This window comes from Neovison vison, chromosome X, assembly GCF_020171115.1.
Source record: "Neovison vison isolate M4711 chromosome X, ASM_NN_V1, whole genome shotgun sequence".
In the NCBI taxonomy this organism is placed as follows: Eukaryota; Metazoa; Chordata; class Mammalia; order Carnivora; family Mustelidae; genus Neogale; species Neogale vison.
In genome coordinates, this window is record NC_058105.1 from 101,664,756 (window position 1) to 101,688,596 (window position 23,841).

The following is a 23,841-nucleotide window of genomic DNA, read 5'->3' on the forward strand; positions in this document are numbered from 1 at the left end:
TACATACAGATAAGTGATTTTGAAAGTAAAGTTATTAAGTCATTTGGACACAATGATATATTAACAGAGCAAGGGAATGGACTAAAAAGACCCAAAATGACTGTTGTATGTCAAATGGCCACTTGATTCATGATAGATATAGTTCTTGCATAAAAATGGCAAAAAATGGTCATTTTAATATTTGGTTTGGGGAAAACTGTTTATCCTTATTAAATAAAAGTAAATTGGATCTTTAATTCGCATAGTACACAAAAATCAATTCCACATAGATATATGCTCTAAAATGTAAAGTCTAAAATAATAAAGGTTTTAAAAGATAATACAGTAGGATATCCTTCAGAATTCTTAAGTAAGACACATTTGCACCAATGATTCAGAAACAGGACTGATAAATTTGAAAATGTTAAAATTAAGAACTTTTGTTTATTAAAAGACAAAGAGCAAAAAGATATCCTACAGAGTAGGAAAATAGACTTATCATATATACAACTGGCAAGTGACTTAAAGAACTCTAACAAATTAATTAGAAAAAACAGATATCTTGATAGAAGAAAAGATGGGAAAGACATTGAACAGGGATCAATAAAAGAGTTGCTGGAGAAAAGGTAAACTTACAACGTACTTCCATATTGCACAGTTTGTTGAAACAATTAAAAACTATGACATACCCAAGTGATGAGAATGGTATAGAACAATGGAAACTCTTACAAACTGCTTATAAACTTATAAACTGCTGTGTGGAATTTAAATCATAAACCATTTTAGAACATAGTTTGTCATCAAATAGTAATTTTGAAGATGCATGTAGCTGATGGTTTTGCAATTACGTCAAACACTTTAGAAAAGCATGTGCATAAGCATGAGGATTTCTGTACAATATTTATTTCAGAGTTTGTTTAATAGTCTGAAGTGAAAGTAATGTAAATGTACACTAAAACTAAAGTGGTAAGTTGTAGTATATTCCATATGAGAGAACAGTATCAATGATAAAATCAAATAATTTACAGCTGTATTCAACAAGCCTTATATTAAGAGAAAGAAACCAAATATAAAAGGATATGAGTTATATTTTTGTGTTTATAAGGATTTCAAGAATAGGTAAAGAAAAGTATATTTTCTAGAAATACACGATCAAACTTTAAAAAAAAACAATGAAGTATGAGATAGATAATGGAGCCTCTGGAAACTGGTCATGTTATACTTGATAGGCATTCACATTTTCTACTTTCTATATCTTTGTTGCATTTATCTTTTAAAATATTTTTTTAAAATATTACTTAGAAACCACATGGTTTTTTTGGCAAAATCTTCACAGCTACACTGCTGACATACCTTTAAATATTACTTGCTAATAACAGAAGTAGATCTGCTAGCAGTAATGAAGGAATGAGAGAGAAGATTGTTTCTGCCCCAGTCAAGCTCAAATTTCTTTTCTAGCATTGAACTTGAGAGCAAGCAATCAACAAATTCTCTGCCTCTTTAGAAAGATGCAGACATTCTGATGATGGTAACTTAGTGGTCACTGTTACAACCTTTTCTTGGGGAAATATATAAAAGAATGTGACAATGATGGGCTTTTCTCAAAAACACTCAATAGAAGATCACAAAGAAAAGCTATTCAGAAAAAAAGAGGTTATGAAAAGAGAGATAATTCAGGAAATGTGAATCATGGAATTATTTTGAACTATAGGAAGAGGTCAAGTTGGGGGAATCAATATTAACTATCTGTCAAATAATTTAGGAAGGGAAGCAATATGGTATGTATTTTAGCATGCATATAATATGTGTCATTAAAAAATTATATTCTGAATTGCCTATCCCAGAGTTCCCTTAAAATCAATTATCCCCTATTAGGAAAACATCATGGTAATGGCTCTGATGTTAGCATCACCCAAGAAAACAAAATAGATTTACTGCTTTACTTGCTAGTAAGGCAAATATGTGCATGTGTATTTGTATGTCTTCTCAGTAAATAGTAGGAAGCTAAGGACTAGGTGGAGTGAAGCAACCAGTCAAAATTCTGTGGCAGTGATATGGTGAAGGATATTTTATAAATAAGGCTGATTAATGTTTATTGCATAGTGTGTTACATTGATGTAATACATTTATTTGGTCTCCTCATGCCCAGATCTGTCTCACTCATGGATACTTCGTGTATGTTCACTAACTAAGGTCACTATGACCAAGGCCAACCATGAAAAGCTAGATTCATGGACACTACTTGAACTAAAAACAACTTTAATATGTATTATTAATATGACTACCACAGCAGTGTGTGCCTTCTTCATAGTATAGTCCAGAGAAGTAACTCCACTTTCTCTCTCAAGTCCTACTTGCCATGAGTCACATTAGAGTCACTGCTCTTTGAATATGTCATCCATTTTTACCCCATGCAAAGATCCCATGAACCATACAAGTTATAGAACAGCTTTCTGTTCTTCCACAATTTTTTTATAATGTGCAATTCTTCATCAGTGAAGTGCATCAGAACTGCCCACTCATATTGTCTAGGCGTATGCAGGCCTGCAATTATTTGAAGCACACATATAAGCACTGTAATCCCAAATCTTCTAGGGCAGTAATTCTAAAAGTGTGATTCCTGGGCAGCAACATCAGCACCTGGCAACTTTTTAGAAATGCAATAACTTTTGGCCCCACTCCAGACCTACTGAAGGAGAAACTCTCAGGAATGGAGACCAGGAATCTATGTTACAAGTTCTTCAGGTGATTCTGATGTATACTTAAATTTGAGAACCACTGATCAAGGTGGTTGGTAATAATGATTAAGTTTTCTGTTCCTTCTGAGAGCCACACATTTTTGAGACCTATTTCTCAAGAGCAGGTGAACAAAAACAAGAGCAGACTTGTGCTAGCACAATGCTTACATACCAGATCATTCTCTAGTTAGGCTGCCATGACAATATAACTTAACAATAATAAAGATTTTATATCTTGGAAAGTGATTCTGGACATTTTTTCAAAGCACAGACTATGAAGCTTGTCTGTGTGGGTTTGTTTTCTAGTTCTGACTGCACTAATTGTGTTGACTTGAGCAATTTACTTAACCTCTCTATGCCTCTTGGGCTCCCTGCTCAGTGGGGTTAACAATATAACATTATTCATAGGATTATGTGAGATTAAATAATATACATAAACTTTTTAGAGTAATATCTGGATTGACAGCTTTATATAAATACTTGACATTATTAATACTAAGGAGAATGTTAGAAAGAACAGACAGCTGACATAGGAGAAAACCAGGTAGCAAATTTGTTGAAAGAACAGGCAGCAGTTAACCTGGACAAAGGAAGACTAAGAAAATACATTATAACTGTCTTTACAACCTGTTGCACACAATAACAATGTTATAAACAAAAAGTGGTCATAAGAAGGCAATCTTTGGTTCAACATGAATGTATGCCATATGTTTAAAGTATATTTCAGATGTTAAAATATCGAAATAGGGTAAAACTCAATGATAATGTGTACTGGATATAGCATTAGTGATTGCTGTCCCTGATCTCTGTCTTTTGTCTAACATGCTCTTTTTTTTTTTTTTTTGAGATTTCATTCATTTATTTGACAGAGAGAGACAGTGAGAGGAAACACAAGCAGGGGGAGTAGAAGAGGGAGAAGCCAGCTTCCTGCTGAGCAGGGAGCCTGATGCAGGGCTCAATCCCAGTACTCTGGGATCATGACTTGAGACTGAAGGCAGACACTTAACGACTGAGACATCCGTGTGCCCCTATAACCTGTTCTTTAATGTAACTGGGAAAAGTTCTTATATTGGGAATGGGAAGGTGTGAGAGGATTAGGAAGTGATAGCTACTGTATTTTTGGGGAGTTTCTGACTTCAGTGTACAGTCAGTTATGTAAAGCATAAGCTTCATTCTCTTTGCTTTTGTGCTTTTGACAGTATAGGCTGTTTGAAAAACGTACTCTTACACTCACAATAGAGTGACCCCATATTTTATGGGATTAAAATTTTGGATACCATACAGTATGTTATATTGGAGTTTTAAGGAAATCTTATTTAGATTACTAAAGAGACTCTATTCTAAGCCCCTCTGAGTGGACCTCAGCTGCCCGGACTTCCAAACTTCACTCCTAGGACCCCTCAAACCTTTCCACAATCAAGAAACTGCCCAGAAGGTCACCTCAAAGATGCTGCTCCAAAACAAAGTCTGTTGTTCATTTGTCTAATCTGATTTGTCAATGAATTGTTAAAGATATTGAATAGCACCCAAAGTCCCATGTACTTCTTTGTTTTTCCTTATGGGACTTCCCAAAAGATACTTACCTACTTGTTTATTTATTTAGCACCAAAAGGGCATGATCCTGTTCTGTTTGATTTATCACTGTAAACTCAGTACCAAAAAGAGATACAGCATAAACAAGTACACTAAATAGGTATTGAATTAATGAACAAGTAAATAAATGAACATATATATCTTCTAAGAACAGATGACCACGTTTAAAATAATGTACTATATCTAAAATCTGCCAGGGAACTACCAACAAAATTGAATACATACAATAAATTTAGTGTTGCGTACATTTAATAAACATCATGACCAGACTTAAGATATTAATATTTGCATTTCACTGATATTAAAATTCATGTCATTTTCCTCATAAGAGATGAAAAAGCTCACTTCTTACTTTATCAATGTTAATTATAATGTAAAACACATTTTAACGTCATAATGGATGAGAAAATTAATCTCTGCAAACTGGTGAAGCATTATTTAAATTACTAATTGGATTTCAATAAGCATTTAGTAGATTATCAATGATTTTAACTCTGTGTAATGAGTGATTGGAAACCTTATAAAATATGGCATGTTAATATCAAAGAATCTGAATAACAAAAACAACTCAGAAGTATGAGATTTTAGGGATCTGTTAAAAAGACATTCAAAGTTTAAGGACATGGAGCTCATGTAAAACAACCAAAGTCTACTTATCTAACATGTAGATAAATATTTGATTATAATAATCATTTTTCAGAATGCAGAAAAATGCAGAAACCTAAGGAAAATTATAACTTCAGGGAGAGAGAGCAACAGAAGGAATAATTTGCTGTGGAAATGATACCAGTGATAGAAATTCCAGAAGCAATATGAGTTAGTGATTTTGCAGCCTTGAACTCAGATTTGACTCTACCACTGACAAGCTGAAAGACTTAGGCAAATTATAAAAACTTTCTAAGCCTGTCCACCCTTTTCAATACATATCTTCCTTGACTTATGATGGTGTTACATCCTGATTAACCCATTCTAAATTGAAAATAACCTAAGTCAAAAATGCATCTAATACACTAACCCACCAAATATTGTAGCTTAGCTCAGCCTACCTTAAACCTGTTCAGAACACTTGCATTAGCCTACAACTGAGCAAAATCATAACAGAAAGTCTAATTTATAATAAAGTGTTGAATGACTCATGTAATTGATTGATCACTGTACTGAAAGGGAAAAGCAGAATGGTTGCTAAGTGTATCAGTTGTTTACCCTTGTGATCACACGGCTGACTGGGAGCTGGGGCTCACTACCTCTGCCCAGCACAATGGGGGAGTATTGTACAATACTCTAGCCCCAGGAAAGGATTAAAATTCAAACTCTGAGGTAATACATATCATTTTATCATTGCTTGAAAAATCTTAAATTGAATCATTTTAAGGTGGGGATTGTCTGTATTTCTCTTTCCTCCTTTATTTTTCCTTTCTCTTTTCCTCCTTTGCCTCCCAGCCTCCCCTGCAACCACCTTCATTCATATGCCTACACACAGAATTTGTGTTTGAGAACTCCAAATTTCTTTCTTTATAAATATAGTACATTTTTTAGCAGTATTATAAAATCTCATTGCTTAATCCATGCATAAGTCCTATTTTTCTTCTGTGGGAGGGGGACATGTTCCCTATACAAAAGGCTGGTAAACATAAGGACAGATACAGTGAAGACCAAATTTAGTGCAGAGAAACATTTTACTCCAACTGAAATAATGGACATAAGTGTTGTAATTTTTTTAGTCTTTCTCTCTCTCTCTCTCTTTCTTTCTTTCTTTCAGAGGGAGATATAGAGAGAGTGAGAGCAGGATAAGGAGCAGAGGGAGAAAGAATATCAAGCAGACTTTGTGCTGAGTGTGGAGCCAAACATACGTCTCTATCTCATGACCCTGAGATCATGACCTGAGCTGAAATCAAGAGTTGGATGCTTAACCAACTGAGCCACCCAGATACCCAGTACTGTAATTAAAAGTAAAGGAATAAAGTATCTTGGGGTTCAACAACAAGGATTTCTGTAATGAATATGAATATAATTAACAAGATGTAAGACACCTGAAGTTACAATTTAATGAAACATTTAACTCCTATAGTAGATTTTCATAGTCTTCTGAGAATGACATGAAAGTTTTCAAAGATTTATTCAAGTAACCTCCCTTCCTACCCCAACAATTATCATACATTCCAAGCCAGATATTCTTTTTGTCAAGGAGAGGGATAAAAACTGTTTTGTCTCAATGGCCTTCAATGTTTTTCTTTTTTTTTTTTTAAGATTTTATTTATTTACTTATTTGACAGAAAGAGAAAGAGAGCACAAGCAGGGGGAGTGGGAGAAGTGGGCTCCCTGCTGAGCAGGGAGCCCAATGCTGGGCTTAATCCCAGGACCCTGGGATCATGATCTAAGCCAAAGGTAGATGTTCAATTGACTGAGCCACCCAGGTGCCCTGGGCCTTCAATGGTTTAAAACAAGAATCGATTTCTTTAGAAAACTACCACAGCAATTGGAGCAACACTTAGCTGTACTTTTCAAGCTGCTATTTACTATACTTATTCTGGTTAGAATGAGCCACAGGAATAATTTTAAACTAAAAACTGAGGTCTGGCTTCCATTTTAGCACCAGACAAACTAGCACTGGTGCAGGGAAGAGGAGTGGGGTTTTTCTTTTCTTTTTCTTTCTTTCTTTTTTTTTAAAAAATGCCAATCATCTCAGCTCTGTTTTACAAACTATTTCTGGAAGTACAGTGAAAATTCATGGGCTCAGATAGGCCAGAAATATGAACTTACCTTAGGGAGATTTGACCAGTTGGTTGGAACTTAATAGTAATGAGACTGAATTATCTGTTATGAACCAATGGAGTATGTTCTGTTCTACAGCCTCAGGCTAATTCTTGAAATTTAGTCAATCACCTCAGCATTGCATACCAGACTGAACTGGATGAATCAGCAAAACTATATCTCCTGACTACAAAAATGTCTAAAATATATGCCCTACTCTTCTGAATTAGTATCATATGTTAGGATTTGGGGAGAAACAAATGGATTTGATTATAAACTAATAAACTAAGCTGAGCCCATCTCCCAAACTTCCTCTGATATCAATTATCTTTAAGTTTTAAATTATACCTGTAAGCCAGAGTCAGGTCCAGCACAAGAAAAAAAAAGTCAGGATAATACTTGATTAATAAGATCTCCCTGTCTGGAAATGATTAATTCTAGGATGTAGCTCATGCTAGACTGAGAGCTCATATTTATGTCAAGTCTCTCAAATCCCACCAGCATCCCTAGCATATCCCAAGCACAAAAGAGACATTTATTCAGTGACTGATAACATGTCAAAAGATTTTGGTTGAGCATTTTGTCAAGGATCAACTCCCAAAACACCACCAGAAATAACTGTTGATCAAGCAAGTCTAAGTTTACTGGATACACTGTAATTAGAGAGGATACCTTAACAGGCGATTAGCAGCATCTCAAAGTGAGGAAATTAGGGAAACATCTTTATAGGGTTTTGGGGCCTCGGATAGATGATTTTAAGGTGGGTCTTGCAATGTAGGAAATTGCCCAGGAATGGACAAAGTTTATAACATAATAGCCTTCAATTAATTGATAGGCACAGTGAAGCCAGGGCTTGAAATAGTCTGGATGTTAGTTTTCATAAAAAAGCTTATTAATTGGCTTATACTTTTACCTTTGGGGAGTTGTACTTCTTGGTGTAAAAGTTAAGGCATTTTTTTCTTGCTGTTGGTATAATTTAATATAGGGAAAGAACATATGCCTGGTCCCAGTATTGTTTAACATAGAGACAGGAAATAATGCTGGTTTTAGGTAATTATAAATTAAATGAAAAGTAATTAAACCTTTATAGAACCACTTAATGACAAAAATCATCTTCATGAATTAGTCATATCTACCTAATTGCAAAGAAATTACTATCTCAGTGTAAAGAATTCAGTAATGTATTCTTAGTTAATTCTTTCCATGTTTACTCTATGTCTTCCTGAAGTAATTGAACAGACTGGTAGAGTAATCACCCCTTTTCTGAGGTACTCAATGCTTTGTATCAATTTTAATTAACTAATTTTGACACTCAAGAGTTTTTGCCTCTGTACATCTGCCTAACTTATTTTTCCATACTCCATGTGGGAGGCATTAAAAGATAAGAGAAGACTTTGAATTTTTTTCATCTTTCTGGTAATTAATATTTATGGCATTTCAAATATTGGTATTTTATCAAATATAGGTAAAACTTTCATTTTTTGAGTTAATTATTTCAGGTTCTGATTGGAAGATTAATCTCTTTGGCTATATTACCTTCCATGAATATTCTAGATTTTTGCTTCCTCCACTTTTCTTCACTAGCCCATAGCATTCTATCCTGCAGTAGACTTGTAGAAATCCCTTTGTTTCCACTTTCTCTAAAATATAATTTTCTTATTCCTTTCTTGATTTACTGTTGTTTAATGCAGTTTTAGAAGGAAAAGGAGAAAAGAGTGCATACTTGGTCTGTCATTTTTACCGAAAGACTTTTTAGTTGATTTTGTGCACTAATTTGAATATTTGTTTTTAAATGGTTATTAGGTAATGAAATCTTACTACTCTAAAATATACATCTTAAGGGAAAGCAAAATAGAATGGTGAAAAATAACTGTAGATTGAGTTAATCCAGTTCTAGTTCCAGTTTTGATGATTCTAGCTTTATGAAGTTGAACAAGTCACTTAACCTTTTTGATTTCAGTACCTTCATCTGTGAAACAATTGAATTGTTTTGCATGCCCTTCTAAGTTTCTTCTAATGCTAATATGCTGATTCTATTTAATACCAAGACAAGATATCTAAATCAACTGTGTTGGAGTACAGAACAATTTGATTATTTTAGCACAAATTTTATGACCATTAAATCTCAAATCCCAGCTTTTTGGTCTCAAGTCTCAGGTCTACATGCATTAAAGTATTTTAATATATTTGTCAATATAGACATAGGGCAACTAAATATACTACAATTCAATTCAATTCTGATACTATCTGATGTTAGTATCAGACTTCACAGGTATGAGAGCTCAGTCCCACAAGACTACCTCCACTTCAGATGCCAGTCACAAGTATCAGGTCCTGAGGTTATCCTCATTTCTGTCAGACTTGGCTACTAAGTTTGAGGTTCTCATCACCTACTTCAAGTTTGATAATTTGCTTGAATGAATCACATAACTCAAAAGTTGTACTTACTATTATTTTTGTTATGAAAGATACAAATGAACAGCCAGATAAGAGGTACATAGGGCAAGGCCTGGAAGTATCCTGAGTGCAGGAGCTTCTGTCTTGTGAAGTTGGGATATGCCATTCTCTCAGCACATGGATGTGTTCTCCAATCCAAAAACTTCCCAAACTCCTTCATTTAGGGGTTGTTAAGGAGAATTCAAGGCATAGGCATAATTTTGGCCAGTGGCAATTAACTCAATCTCCAGCGCCTCTCCACTCTCCTGAGGCTGTGCGTAAGGGTGAAATTTCCAAGGTTCTTATCAAGGCTTGATGCATTCTGGAATCAGTCCCCAACCTATAACTATTTATTGGCCCATCATGACTTGCCTCATTAGAACAAAAGATATTCCTATCACCTTTATCATAGGAAATTCCAGTGGTTTTAGGAGCTCTGTGCCAGGAAACAGGAACAAAGATAAAATATTTTTCTTATTATAATATATAATATGTATGTATATTTACATATAAAGAGAGAAATTTAATGTCTATTTCCTTCCCATTTTAAAAATCAGTAAAAATATCTCTTAAAAAAGTCTTAGATTTTGATTCATTTCTTTATTAAAGAAACTTTTATGAAACTGATTAGACTACACAAGCAAACAATATATAGAATTTTACCCACATCTTCAATTTGTTTCATCAGGGGCATAACTACTCCCTTGTGGTATATTAGATACTTAAGGAAGCTATGTAAGCTCTTCAAGTCACAAGAGTACCATTTTGTAAATTGCAACTTCAATGGATTATTAACTTTTTATATAATATATTTCAATTAAAACAAAATTGGATCTCAATGAAATCAAATGGTTGATGCTACGTTTAGTCTATGAGCAGGAGAGTGAGCACTGGAAATGCTGCTTGAAGACATATTACCTACAAGAAATCCAATCACTTTAGAAGTGAGCTCACTCATATTTGACTGCAGGCAACCACACAAAATGAGTGGATATATATCTTATCACTTCATCTTCCTCAGAAATTCTCCCAGATATTATCTCCAATATAAAGTAATCCTCATCTGAAGACTACAAAAATATCCACTTTTAAAAATCCAGCTTGAAAGGTCTTGGTAGTAATTTCCCCTCACACAGTTATTTTGAATAAGTTAGAACTCTTCAAACCTACTATATTTATAGACCTAGATTGTTTCTGTGCACTTAAATTATACTCTGATAATGACAGACTCATTTTTGAAATTAGAATTAACTATTTATTGCCCACTAAGGGCACATCTGAGTGCACTGAAGAACAGTTATTAAAAACCCACATTGCCTGCACTTTCATAAACTGGCTTATTTTTAAATTCTAATTTAAGGCCTTAGTACAGTCACTGAATTCTATATAAAGAAGAGACATTTTGACATATTTATTTATAGTATTTCTCATTTATTGATTTTTGTTATACTACTCTGTAAGGTTTTTCACTAGCCACTCCTGTTAGTGTTCCAATTGGCCTGTATATACAACCCACTGAGAAATGAGTCCATTAAACTGTGTTCCTATTAGTATAATACAAGTTCTATATCATTCCAGCTTAGAGTAAATATTTGATGGGACATTTTTCTCTCTCTTGAGATCTTTTGACTTTATCCTCCACCCACACACATCTGTGCTTCTAATTTAAATAAATTGGCTTAGTACTTCCTTATTCTGACTGAATTAAGTCTTTTGTGATACCTATTTCTAATGTAGCCAAGTTTTTAGTTCCATTTAAAAGTATATCTCCTGGTTCTATTTGTAAGCAAATCTTGATAGTAGGAATATTTCTAAGTTCCTAAGGATAATATTCCTTCTTTCCTTCCTTTCTCCCACTCTGTTAAAAACAAAAAACAAACCAAAAAACCCACAAGTGAAATTTTTATTTAAAAATTTCTGCTTCGGGGCACCTGGGTGGCTCAGTGGGTTAAAGCCTCCACCTTTGGCTCAGGTCATGATCCCAGGGTCCTGGGATCGAGTCCCACATCAGGCTCTCTGCTCAGCAGGGACCCTGGTTCCCCTCCTCTCTTTCACCCTGCCTCTCTGCCTACTTGAGATCTCTGTCTGTCAAATAAATAAATAAAATATTTTAAAAAAATAAAAAGATTAAAAAAATAAAAATACTGTTTCATCATTTGACCATTGTGGGTGTATTGCAATTTTTCTCACTTCATGGAGTAAATGAACTAGTTTATAAAACATGATGAACTTGAAAAAACTCAAGTCAGTTTAATATAACTTTACTAGATGAAAAAGGCCTTTCAGATATGGGTTACCAACTGATCATTTGTAGCTAGCACCTCCCGTGGCATGGCTTTTCTAATGTAATGGAGAACACCCATGTTATATAAATGAGCCAAAATGGCTTCTGTATGTTGTTTATTTCTTCACTGCAGGTTTAGATCCATTAGTTTAAAGAGCCCTGAAGCCCACCTCAAATATTTCCACATTCCAGTTATTATTTTTTTCATTAGGATATAATTGACATGTAACACCGTCTATGTTTGAGGAATACAACATGTTAATTTAATACATTTACATATTACAATCCAGGGGAAGGAGTCAAGTTGGCAGAGGAGTAACAGGCTGAGATGACATCAGGTAGCAGGAGATCAGCTAGTTTATCAAACCATTCTGAACACCTACAAATCCAACAGGAGATCAAAGAGAAGAAGAGCAGCAATTCTAGAAACAGAAAATCGACCACTTTCTGAAAGGTAGGACTGGCGGAGAAGTGACGGGAAGATAGACCCCGTGGGGAGGGGCCCGCTCCCCACAAGCGGCGGAGCAACGGAGCACAAAATCAGGACTTTTAAAAATCTGCTCCACTGGGGCACATGGCTCCAGAGGCTAAGTTGGGGTGAAGCCCACACAAAGGGACAGCATGGTCTCAGGTCCCGGGGGGCCACAGAAGGATCAGGGGTGTCTGAGTGTCCCAGAGCTCGCAGGTATTAGAGCAGGGAAGCTGGTTACAGAGACAGAGCCAAGGAGTGAGCTCCCATCTCGGGATTACCTTAAACTGAGATCCATGGCATAATCAGGCCACTGCTCTGTGAGCAGGGACCCCACAAGTGGCAGACCTGGGGAGACCCCCCCCCCCGGAAGAGCAGTAGGGATCTGCTGGGTTTGGAGACACCGGGCGGGGCTGCATGCCAGAGACAGAGACGCTTGGTCACCGGCTGGGTGATCTCGGAGTGCAGCTGGAGGCCTGGGAGATGGGAGTGATTGAGCGCTCTTCTCTGAGTGCACATTGAGGAGTGGGGCTCCCAAGTTCTAGGCTCCTCTGGGCCAGAGATTGGGAGACCACCATTTTCATTCCCATCCTCTGGAACTATACAGAAAGTGTTCAGGGAACAAAAGTTCCCGAAAGCAAACCCAAGCAGATTATTTAGCCCGGCCCCTGGCAAGGGTGATGCAATTCCACCTCAGGCAAAGACACTTGAGAATCACGGCAACAGGCCCCTCCCCCAGAAGATCAGCAAGAAATCCAGCCAAGATCAAGCTCACTTATCAAGGAGAACAGCGGGATTCCAGGGGAGAAAGCAAAGCATGGAATTCATGGTTTTCTCCCCATGATTCATTAGTCTTGCAAAGTTAATTAATTTAAAAAAAATTTTTTTTCTTATTCTATTTTTTTAAACTAAGAAGCTTTTTTTTTAAAGATTTTATTTATTTATTTGACAGACAGAGATCACAAGTAGGCAGAGAGGCAGAGAGAAAGGAAGGAAAGCAGGCTCCCCGCTGAGCAGAGAGACTGATGCGGGGCTCGATCCCAGGACCCTGGGATCATGACCTGAGCTGAAAGCAGAGGCTTTGACCCACTGAGCCACCCAGGCGCCCCTTATTCTAATTTTTTTAAACTTTTATTCTTTCCTCTTTTAATGCTTTTTAACTAGTTTATCTTAACAATACCTTTCATAAAAAAATCTTTTTGAACATTCATTATTATAGTCATATTTTATCCTTCACTGGATCTAACTTTATTTTTTTGTATACACATAGGGTTTTTTCTTCTAAAAAATTTGGGATACAACTTCTTCATCAAAATATATCAAAATATACCCTAAATCTAGCACAGGGCTTTGTTCTAGTCTCCAGCCTGAGCAAATTCTCTCCACTTTCTTCTTCTTTTTCTTCCTTTTCCCAACCAACTTATCAACTCCTTTTTTAGAATTTTTTTTTTTAAGTTTTCATCTTTATAGTCATATTCCATCCCTTCATCATGTTTACACTTATGTGTGTGTGTGTGTATGTTTTTCTTTCTTTAAAATTTGGGAGGTAGTTTCTTCTAAGAGACCAAAATACTCCCAAAATTAAGTGGGTGGCTCTGTTCTATTCACCAGTCTAATATATATATATATTTTCTTTTTTTTTTTAATTTTTAAACATTTCTTTTACATATTACAATTCAAACAAGCAGATTTTCAACTTTTTAGAGCATGCTTGGTTTGCATATTTCACAAAACCACACCCAACATATGCCAGCCATAGGTAAGGGAAGCCTTGTTAAAAGATCCAAGTTGGGGGCGCCTGGGTGGCTCAGTTGGTTGGACGACTGCCTTCGGCTCAGGTCATGATCCTGGAGTCTCGGGATCGAGTCCTACATCAGGCTCCCAGCTCCATGGGGAGTCTGCTTCTCCCTCTGACCTTCTCATCGCTCATGTTCTCTCTCACTGTCTCTCTCTCTCAAATAAATAAAATTAAAAAAAAAAAAAAAGATCCAAGTTGCTGCTATCCATTGGAACTCTTTGACCCAGGCACTTCCTGCTGTGCTATTGAATGACATCACCTTGATATTTAGACACCTTTTCTGAGAGCTCCTGGGAGTTCTCATGCTTTCAGCCCCTTCTGACTAAGGACAATGCAGCTAGCCTCTCTATAGCCCAGGACCCTGGGATCATGACCTGAGCCGAAGGCAGTGGATTAACAAACTGAGCCACCAAGGTGTCCCTTTTTCTTCCATCATTTTAATGTGTCCTGCCTTTCTTCTATTTTTTTCTCTCTATGAAATTTACTATGCATATTCTATATAAGCAGCACTATGTCAAGAGCATACACAGATTAAAAATATACAATTCACATTCTCAAATTTTCAGTATAAATCATTTTAAAATCTTTTATTTACATAAGATATATGAAAGGATTATAGTTTCATTTACTCAAACATAATGGTACTAAGAAATTTATCTTATTTGAAGCAGTGGCTATAAAAAGAAGTAACGTTTTCATTATTTAAAGAAATATATACCAAGCAAAGCCCAAATACTTAATTTATAAAGAACAATGATTTTTGAAATTGAAAAGATATTTGAAATTTACATTATTTCAGGAAAAAAAGGACAAAATAGAGAAGAAGAAACAAACATCTCTTCAACTCTATGCCAATTTTGGTTTACTTCTACACTTAGATTAACTTACACATTCATATATTGCAAAATATATATGTGCACATTGGCATTTGATTTTGTAAATTGAAAACTTCTGCTACCTTCTGAAATTTAGATTCATCTTTAGCAACATTTGAGTGTCTCCCATGTGCCAAGCAGAGTTCTAAAAAGCAGGTTATGTTAAACCAGGGCAATGACAGTTTTGCAGGTCTCCAGAGAAAACAAGAGAAAGTGTCAGTATAATTGGAGTCTCTGACATTCTTTGTAAAATAAGGACATCCTCCCCCAAAATAAAACTTCAGCATCCATTCAAAGTGCCTTTGTGGGAGCTGTGGGATTCCAGACAATATACCAAGGAACCTGGGAGGAGGCTTGCCTAGCTGTGTTGGGTAATAGGCAGACAGATCTCAGTCACAGCTGTGGAACCTTCAGCCCCTCTCAGTCAGAGTATAGGCACCCCTGGGAAACACTCTTAGACAGTTGCCTATGGACAAGAGAACATTTGCAGAAATTCAGGTCTCCAGAAGAGAAGTCCCAGCACATTGCTGGAACAAAAACATATATTTGGACATAACAGAATGGGTAAGAGAAATGGCTTCACTTTGCATCATCCCTACCCCAAGGCAACACAGCTATGGCCAAGAAAGGTCTCCTAGCCCATCATTTCTCTTGCAGAGGAAAAGGAGAGTGTGTACATGAGCACCTGGCTTTCCCCCTGGTACAGGAACTGCCAAAGGAGTTCATTTCTCTCTCACCCCATCCAAAGTACTAAATTGTGAGCCACATGACTAGAGGATGAAAAGAAGCTGTGAGAGCTGCAAATAGGACTCTCAGAAAGCATTCAAGATACACAGATCCTCCTAAGTGCTTCACAGATTTCATCAAGGAGCCCATCCATGGACAGGTAGGAATGCCTCACTTATGGATCTCCCCCATCCCAGCTGGCCCACAGGGAAGCCCAGTGTGCAGTGTACCTCATGCACACACCACTCCACCCTGTGACTGGCTCTCTGTGCAAGTTCCTGATGGTGGTGCTGAGAACAAGCTTTGGCAGATGGAAAAACTGAAAGCTGGCCCAAATCTGCAGGCCAGAGAGAGAACATAGTTGTGAGCTTTAGCTCCACCTTTGAGAAAACTAGAGAGGTTGTCAGCACTTGTCCTGGTGCCTAGCAGGATACTGAGAAAGCATACAAGCTTAAGAATTCTGCCATGAGAGGGAGCAAAAAGCATGGGACAGGTGTGCCCATAGAAAGTTTGAGATATTGGTGCCTGGGTGGCACAGTGGGTTAAATCCTCTGCTTTGGGCTCAGATCACAATTCCGGGGTTCTGGAATTGAGCCCTGCATCAGGATCTCTGCTCAGCAGGGAGCCTGCTTCTCTCTCACTCTCTCTCTCTCTGCCTCTCTGCCTACTTGTGATCTCTCTCTGTCAATTAAATAAATAAAATCTTAAAAAAGAAAAAAAAAAGTTTGAGATAGCCTCAGAATCTCTAGAAGGGCTGACAGAAGTTCTCTCTCTCCCAAAAGCAGATAGTAAAGACTTGAGGAAGTGATGGCTACTTCAAATGGAAAGAGTAACACAAACTTCATGAGAAATCAAGGTAATATGACACCACCTAAGATCACAATAAATTCTAGTAATTAAACCCAAAGACGTGAAGAACTGTAATTTACTTGACAAGGAATCCAAAATAGCTGTCTTTGTTTTTTTACCTTTAAAAATACATATTTGCAGGAACAATTCTCCATTCTCTAAGACTCTTAGGAAAAAAAAGATCCATTTTGGGGGAAGTAAAACAAACAGTGGATAAGAATGTAGCACCATCCCCCCAATCACCAGCCCCCAGGTCCCCAGGCCCCAGGCTTGGCCAGTGCTGACTGGAGGTGAGCCCAGGAGTCCATTGAACCTGCTCTCTCCAGCCTGGAATTCATACAGGACAGGCTTTATGTCTACATTCCTCTCTCCAAACTCTAGAAACACTTAAAGGGTCCTTTGTACCCGCCCACAGGAAACTGGGAAGCTGGGAAGGGGGAGCTGAAAACACACATTTGGTATCAAAAATAGCTGTTTTGAGAAAACTCAATGAGCTACAAGAAAACACAGAAAGACAATACAGGAAACCAGGAAAACAATACACAAAAAGAGAAGTTAAGCTAAGAGATAAAAACCATATATAAAAGAACCACACAGAGATTCTGGAGCTGAAGAATACAATGAAATAAATGAAAAATGCAACACAGACCATGAAGATCAGGACGAATAAAGCAGAAGAAAGAATCTGTGAGTTACAAGGAATTTTGAAATTATCCATTCAGAGGAGAACAAAGAAAAAAGATCTGTGTGATATCATCAAAAGTACCAATTTGCAAATTATTAGAGTTCCAGAAGGAGAAGAGAAGAAAGAAGGCAGAAAGATTTTTTAAATGAATAACAGCTAAGAACTTGCAAAATGTGGGGAGAGATTTGGATATCTAAGTTCATGAAGCTCATAGTCAACAAAAAAATCTGAGGAGATCCTCTTTAAGACACATTATAATAAAATTGTCTACTACCAGAAACTCACTTTAACTTTAAGGACACACATAGGTTTAAAGAAAAGGGATGGGAAAAGATATTACAAGAAAACAGAAACCAAAGAGAGCAGGGTAAATTATACTTACATCAGTCAAAATAGACTTTAAGCTAAAAAGAATAACAAGAAACAAAGGTCATTATATAATGATAAAGAGGTCAATTCACCAAGAGGATAAAACAACTATAAATTTAAATGCTCCCAACACAGGAGCACCAAAATGTATTAAGCAAATATTAGCAGATATGAAGAAAGAAATAGACAACATGTAATACTAGTAGGGGATTTCAATACCCTACTTTCAGCAATGGATAGATCATCCAGACAGAAAATCAATAAGGAGACTTTGGACTTGAACTATACTTTTAACTAAATAAAACTAACAGATATAATATAGAACATTCCATACAACAGCACAGAATACACATCTCAAGTGCACATGAATATTCTCAAGAATAGATCATATGGTAAGTCACAAACAAGTCTTAATAAATTTAAGAAGAGTGAAATAATACCAAATTTTTAATATTTTGGTTTTGACCGAACTTTTTATTTAGTATTCTAGAGTTTCTTAACACACATTTAAATGGTTTTATTGAGGGAAGGGAAAGGGAAGGTTCCTGTAGATTCCTAGGAAATGTCAGAAAGGCAAAATACGGCCATCATTATTCATTTGCTTTATTGAATTTACTGGGCCAAATAGCACTCTCCTTATGTAAGCATCTACTCTCAGGTTTTTTATACTAAGAACACTGAGATATCAGTTTGAAGACCCTCTGAAATCCTACTCCTACCACCCTCTAATAGCTAGCTTGTGGGTATAGACAGAAGGATTTGCCTCTCCATTTTAGATAGCTAGATGTTTGTGGAAGGTCTCAAAATTGTTTGCATCATTTACTGGGAAAAATCAGATATAGAAAGTGGCCTTTGGGACACTTTTATTTGGAAAATTAAAACACTAGTACACAAGTCAAGTCTTAACACATTTAACATTTGGTTGTCGAAAGCAAAGTCATAAAGTCAAGTAGGGTTAAACAGGTTTTACTCTTTTCCCCTCTCAAGAACATAAAAATTATGGTGGGGAAACTTAACAGGAAATTTTTAAAAGGTGACACAATTTTTCCTTGTAGTAGTCCTTGGGTCTGACAGAAAATGTTTAATTTTTTGGTTTGTTTCCTTGAATGGGGATTTTGGTCCAAAGTTTTGTTTGTTTTTATATCTGCTTCTGCCTCTCCTCTGTCAGATCAGCTTCCTCCATAGCTTCCACCTCTGGGTGCTCTGTGACCTGAAGTGGTGTAGGAATCACATGGAGGAGGATACCTTCTTTTCCACAGAAGGGGGAAGGCCTCTTTCTTGTCTGCCAGCCAGATCACAACCACTTGAGTAGAGATCACTTCCACTGCCTGAGTAACTGTCTTGACTTCCACCATACCCATCATATGAGCTGCTGTAATCATCACAGTGACTGTTTCCCCTACAAGATGGCAGGGGTCCTCATGTAGTTAGAGCACTAAGTGAGTTACCATAACTCTCATATCAATCTCCATAGGAACTTCCGCTTGTATGATCTAAATAGTTAAGATCAGGACCATAGTCATCTCTAATACTACAGCCTCTTGATGGGTAATCATCATGTGAACTGGAATGACCATAATCACAGTAAGTATAATCTTCTTGGTGGTTGTACTTAATCTCTGATATCACAAGAACTTGGGAAATCTCTCCTTGAATAACTATCTTTAGTAGAATACCCATCATCTTTTGGGGAAAAATAAACATCCCTATGAGGGGGCAGGGGTTTCTTTCAAGTTTTGCCTCCCTAACTATCTCTTCCATGTTGTACAGGAGCTTTACCTTCCATTCCATTGCTGCTATGAACTTGTCCTGAAGGGGCATATCTTTTAGGAGGAGGACAGCCACTTTGGGGTAGTGGTCCCCTTTTTATTGGAAGTGGTCCCTTGGAAGAATTTATATTAAAAATCACAGAATAGACACCATGATCCATGGGCCCTTTGCATGAGGGAGGTCCCCTTGTTCCTCCACTTCATCTTCTTCCACCTCTAAGACCTTTTGGAGGGCTTCTGCTTCTTAGAGGTGAAGGTGGTCCATATCTACCACTTCCAAATGATGGCTCAGTGGCTTGTTCTACCTTAATGGCTTTTCCATCTAAGGACTTTCTGTTCACATCTTTGGCTGTATCCTTTAGCTTCAGCTGGGCTTTCAAACATGACAAAAGCAAATCCTCTTGATTTGTTAGTTTCATGATCTTTCATCAATAGAACTTCTACTATTTGTCCATATTTGCCAAATATGACTTCAAGGGCTTCCTTATTTGTTTTTGTATTCAGGCCACCAATGCAGAGCTTTCCTGGGTGATCTGGTTCAACTAATTTCATTCCCTGATGAGAGTCAGAGGGTTGGTTGTAGTTTCAAGCTCTTATGAGCTTACCATCAGGGGCTTTGTAGCAACTCAGCATGAGAGAGAGCTGATGGTTCTGAGAATGGAAGAGGGAAGCTTCTACTGCTACTACACAACAAGGGTGAACCTCATACCAAATTTTAATTCAGTAAGTTAATTGACTGTCTATTTGACTTTATGACAATGCTTTCAATAAGCAGATGTTAAGTGTGTGTTAAGACTTGACTTATGTACTAGTGTTGTAATTTTCTAAGTAAAAGATGAAAACTCTCCTATAATAACATAGAAATTTCATCTATTATAACATAGGAGAAAACAAAAACACTTTGGCTCCAAGTACAATAATGAATTTCATAGTTTTACTATAGCTTATCTGATTAACAGGATATATATGGGCATGCAAATTTCCATTAACTTTGCTAACTCAATACTTACATCCATATTTCAAAAGAAAAATAACAATTTTACTGTTTTTGAAATATAGAAAGAAGTTAAACATATCCTCTTGATACACAATAAATAAACATTTTTAATTGCGATATTTCTTTCAAGTTAAATTTGTTAGAGTCTAGATATAAAGATAATTTACTTAATGTCATACTATCATTTTCTCATATGGACTATAATGTATGGATGTATATGGAATGACCAAAATACTCTTCAAAAATCATTGATTTTTATGGAGAAAAAAATATGTTCATACCTCAAACAAAATACTGGAAATGAAAATGGTCTGTCATATTATGCTGGCATATGGCCATGTAAAGACATCAGGCTTTTCCTATTTTATCAAGGTACCCAATACTTTTAGGTAAATTAATCTTATAAAAGTCAGTCAGTGAGTATTAAATATTACACAGCCCTGTGAAATTTTTTCTTGTAGGTGAGGTTATGGCTTTATAAATAATTATACAAGTTGCATTCTATCAGGGTGTTCAAAGCATAATTGGGGAGATTAGTTGGTCTTTCATATGTTACTCAGAAAAGATATTTTTCTTTCTTTATTTTTAAAATGTAATATATGAAATATACTGTAATAACCAACACCCAAGATGGCTCCCAATACTCCACATTTTAGATATTTATGCCCTTGTGTGGTTTCCTCCCATACTGAATAGGTGTCTGATGGTGTGTGACTTTCAAAGCTAGGTCATATTAGGCGTTACAGTTTCCACCTTATTTTTTATTTTTTATTTTTTATTTATTTGTCAGAGAGAGAGAGGGAGCAAGAGCGAGCACAGGCAGACAGAATGGCAGGCCAAGACAGAGGGAGAAGCAGGCTCCCTGCCAAGCAAGGAGCCCGATGTGGGACTCGATCCCAGGACGCTGGGATCATGACCTGAGCCGAAGGCAGCTGCTTAACCAACTGAGCCACCCAGGTGTCCCTCCACCTTATTTTTTCTTGGATCACTTCTTCTGTGAGAAGCTAGCTGACACATGGTAAAATACTGAAGCCGCCAATGGATAGGCAAAGTAGGGAAGAACTGAGTCCTCCTTCCAAAAGCCAGCATAGGCATGTGAATGAGGCACCAGAGAAGCAGATTCTCTAGCTTTAGTCAATTCTTAAGATGTTGGCAGCCCTAGCTAGCATCTGAACATCATGAAAGACCCTAAGCCAGGGGCGCCTGGGTGGCTCAGCGGGTTAAGCCTCTGCCTTCGGCTCAGGTCATGATCTCAGGGTCCTGGGATTGAGCCCTGCATCAGGCTCTCTGATCAGCGGGGAGCCTGATTCCTCCTCTCTCTCTCTCTTTGTCTGCCTCTCTGACTGCTTGTGATCTCTGTTCATCAAATAAATAAATAAAATCTTTAAAAAAAAAAGAAAGAAAGACCCTAAGCCATATCCATCCTGCTAGGCTGCTCTGGAATTTCTGCCCAGCTAAGATTTGAAGTAATGTGCACACAGATAGACAATATGCCATAAAAAAGAATATATGTAATGTACACTTTATTATAAAACATATAATAAAATAAGTATCTATGACACCACCCTCCCAAATTTATAAAATCCAACATTATTAAATGGTTGCATCAATCTCCACTTGTTGGCTTCTATGTTAGTATAGCACTTTACAATGACTACTGATTGGTATTATCTCATTTTCTAGCAAAGTATGTGCCTCCTCCAGCTTTTGTTTTCTCTTTTAAGAATGGCTTGGCTATATCTTTTGCCATTTCCTATACAGATTATTTTCAGTTACCATAAGCTCAAGATCTCAGGATCCATGAAAGGCAACTGAGATATTTGTTTGAATGGCATTTCGGACAATTGAGTATTTGACACTGAATCCGCCTATCCATTACCTCTATTTGTTTAGATCTTACAATAAATTTTCACAATATTCCTCATACACGTTTCACATAAATTTTGTTTGATTTTTTTCTTGGCCACCTTATATAGCCATAAAAGTTGTTCTTCATTAGCTTATTCCATTTACATTTAATTCCTAATTTTCATTGGCCTAATTGCCCCAAAAGTAGGAACATAAATATCATTATTTAATTTTTTTAAGAAAAACAAAAGCATTTATTCAACATTTTATTTTCTTAGCCAAAACATATTTCATGTGACTCATGTGCCCCTGCCAAGGGGAGCTTAAAATAATGTAATCTATGATGTTTCTGACACATTGCCAGATATGATGGTTAAAATATAGTAATAAAACTACATAAGCTAGGGAGGCCTGGGTGGCTTACTCAGTTAAGCATCTGATCTTGGCTCAGGTCATGATGCCAGGGTCCTAAGATGGAGCCCTGCATTGAGATCCCTACTTTTCACTCTCCCTCTGCTCCTCCCCCTGCTTATGCTTTCTCACTCTGTCAAACAAAAAAATAAAAATCTTAAAAAAAAAACAAAAAACTACATAATCTAAATCAGAAGGAATCAACCAAAGTAATACATAAAATATTATGTATTACTGAAAACAGCATTTCAGTGGCTCTGTTCGATATGCTTTACCATCTATTTCATTATTGTCTTGGTACATTTAGTTATTTACTACTGAAAAAAGAGATAAATAACATTCAGTCAACTTGTGGATACTACCTGTAGAATATGCACATATCTTATCTATATTTTGCTTAAGAAAAAAAATGGTTCACTTATATAACAATTGCTCTGTGCAGAGTTAATAGTAGTCAAACTGAAGTTCAATTCTATTTTCAGACCAACCATGAATATTTTGATCAGAGTACACATGAAATATTGCCTCATAATCTTTAAATTTATAATAAATGATTTATTAACAATAAATATTATGAAACTGGTTAGAAGCTAAGTAATTTCCTAAGACAAACAAGGTATGAAACCTAAACAAAAGATTCCTTAGTTTCTTACCTTTAAACAATAGCTTTATAGGAGACTCATACAATAAATCTAAAGGTAAACTTAATAAACTGCATGTTCCTCCATTTTTTTTTAAAGATTTTATTTATTTATTTGTCAGAGAGACAGCAAGCGAGAGCGAGCACAGGCAGACAGAGTGGAAGGCAGAGGGAGAAGCAGGCTCCCTGCGGAGCAAGGAGCCCAATGTGGGACTCGATCCCAGGACGCTGGGATCATGACCTGAGCCGAAGGCAGCTGCTTAACCAACTGAGCCACCCAGGCGTCCCCATTTTTTTTGAAAGAGAGCATGTGCGCAAGCAGTGTTGGGGAGGAGGAGAGGGATAGAGAGAATCTACAGCAGGCTCCATGAGCATGGAACCTGGAGTGGGGCTCAAACTCACAACTTTGAGATCACAACCTGAGCTGAAACCAAGAGTCCAAGGCTTAACTGATTGAGACACCCAGGTGCCCCTCTGCCATTCTTGAAGTCAGTAATTCTTGAGAAAAAATCTAGTAGCACCTGTTTTTTAATATCACAATAAAGGCTGCACATGGTATTAAAGTCTTGATTCTGAATCACTCTGGGAGTGATCAAGAGTCATTTCCTTTTCAGAATCCTCATT

At 36.7% G+C, this 23,841-nt stretch overlaps 2 pseudogenes; both read right to left on the reverse strand.

Moving 5' to 3' along the window:
• The window catches only part of LOC122896679, an 89,628-nt pseudogene extending 70,715 nt beyond the window's left edge, over positions 1 to 18,913 (reverse strand).
• Positions 18,914 to 18,979: 66 nt separating this feature from the next.
• LOC122896680 lies at positions 18,980 to 19,873 on the reverse strand (annotated as a pseudogene).
• Between the last annotated feature and the right edge of the window lie 3,968 nt (positions 19,874 to 23,841).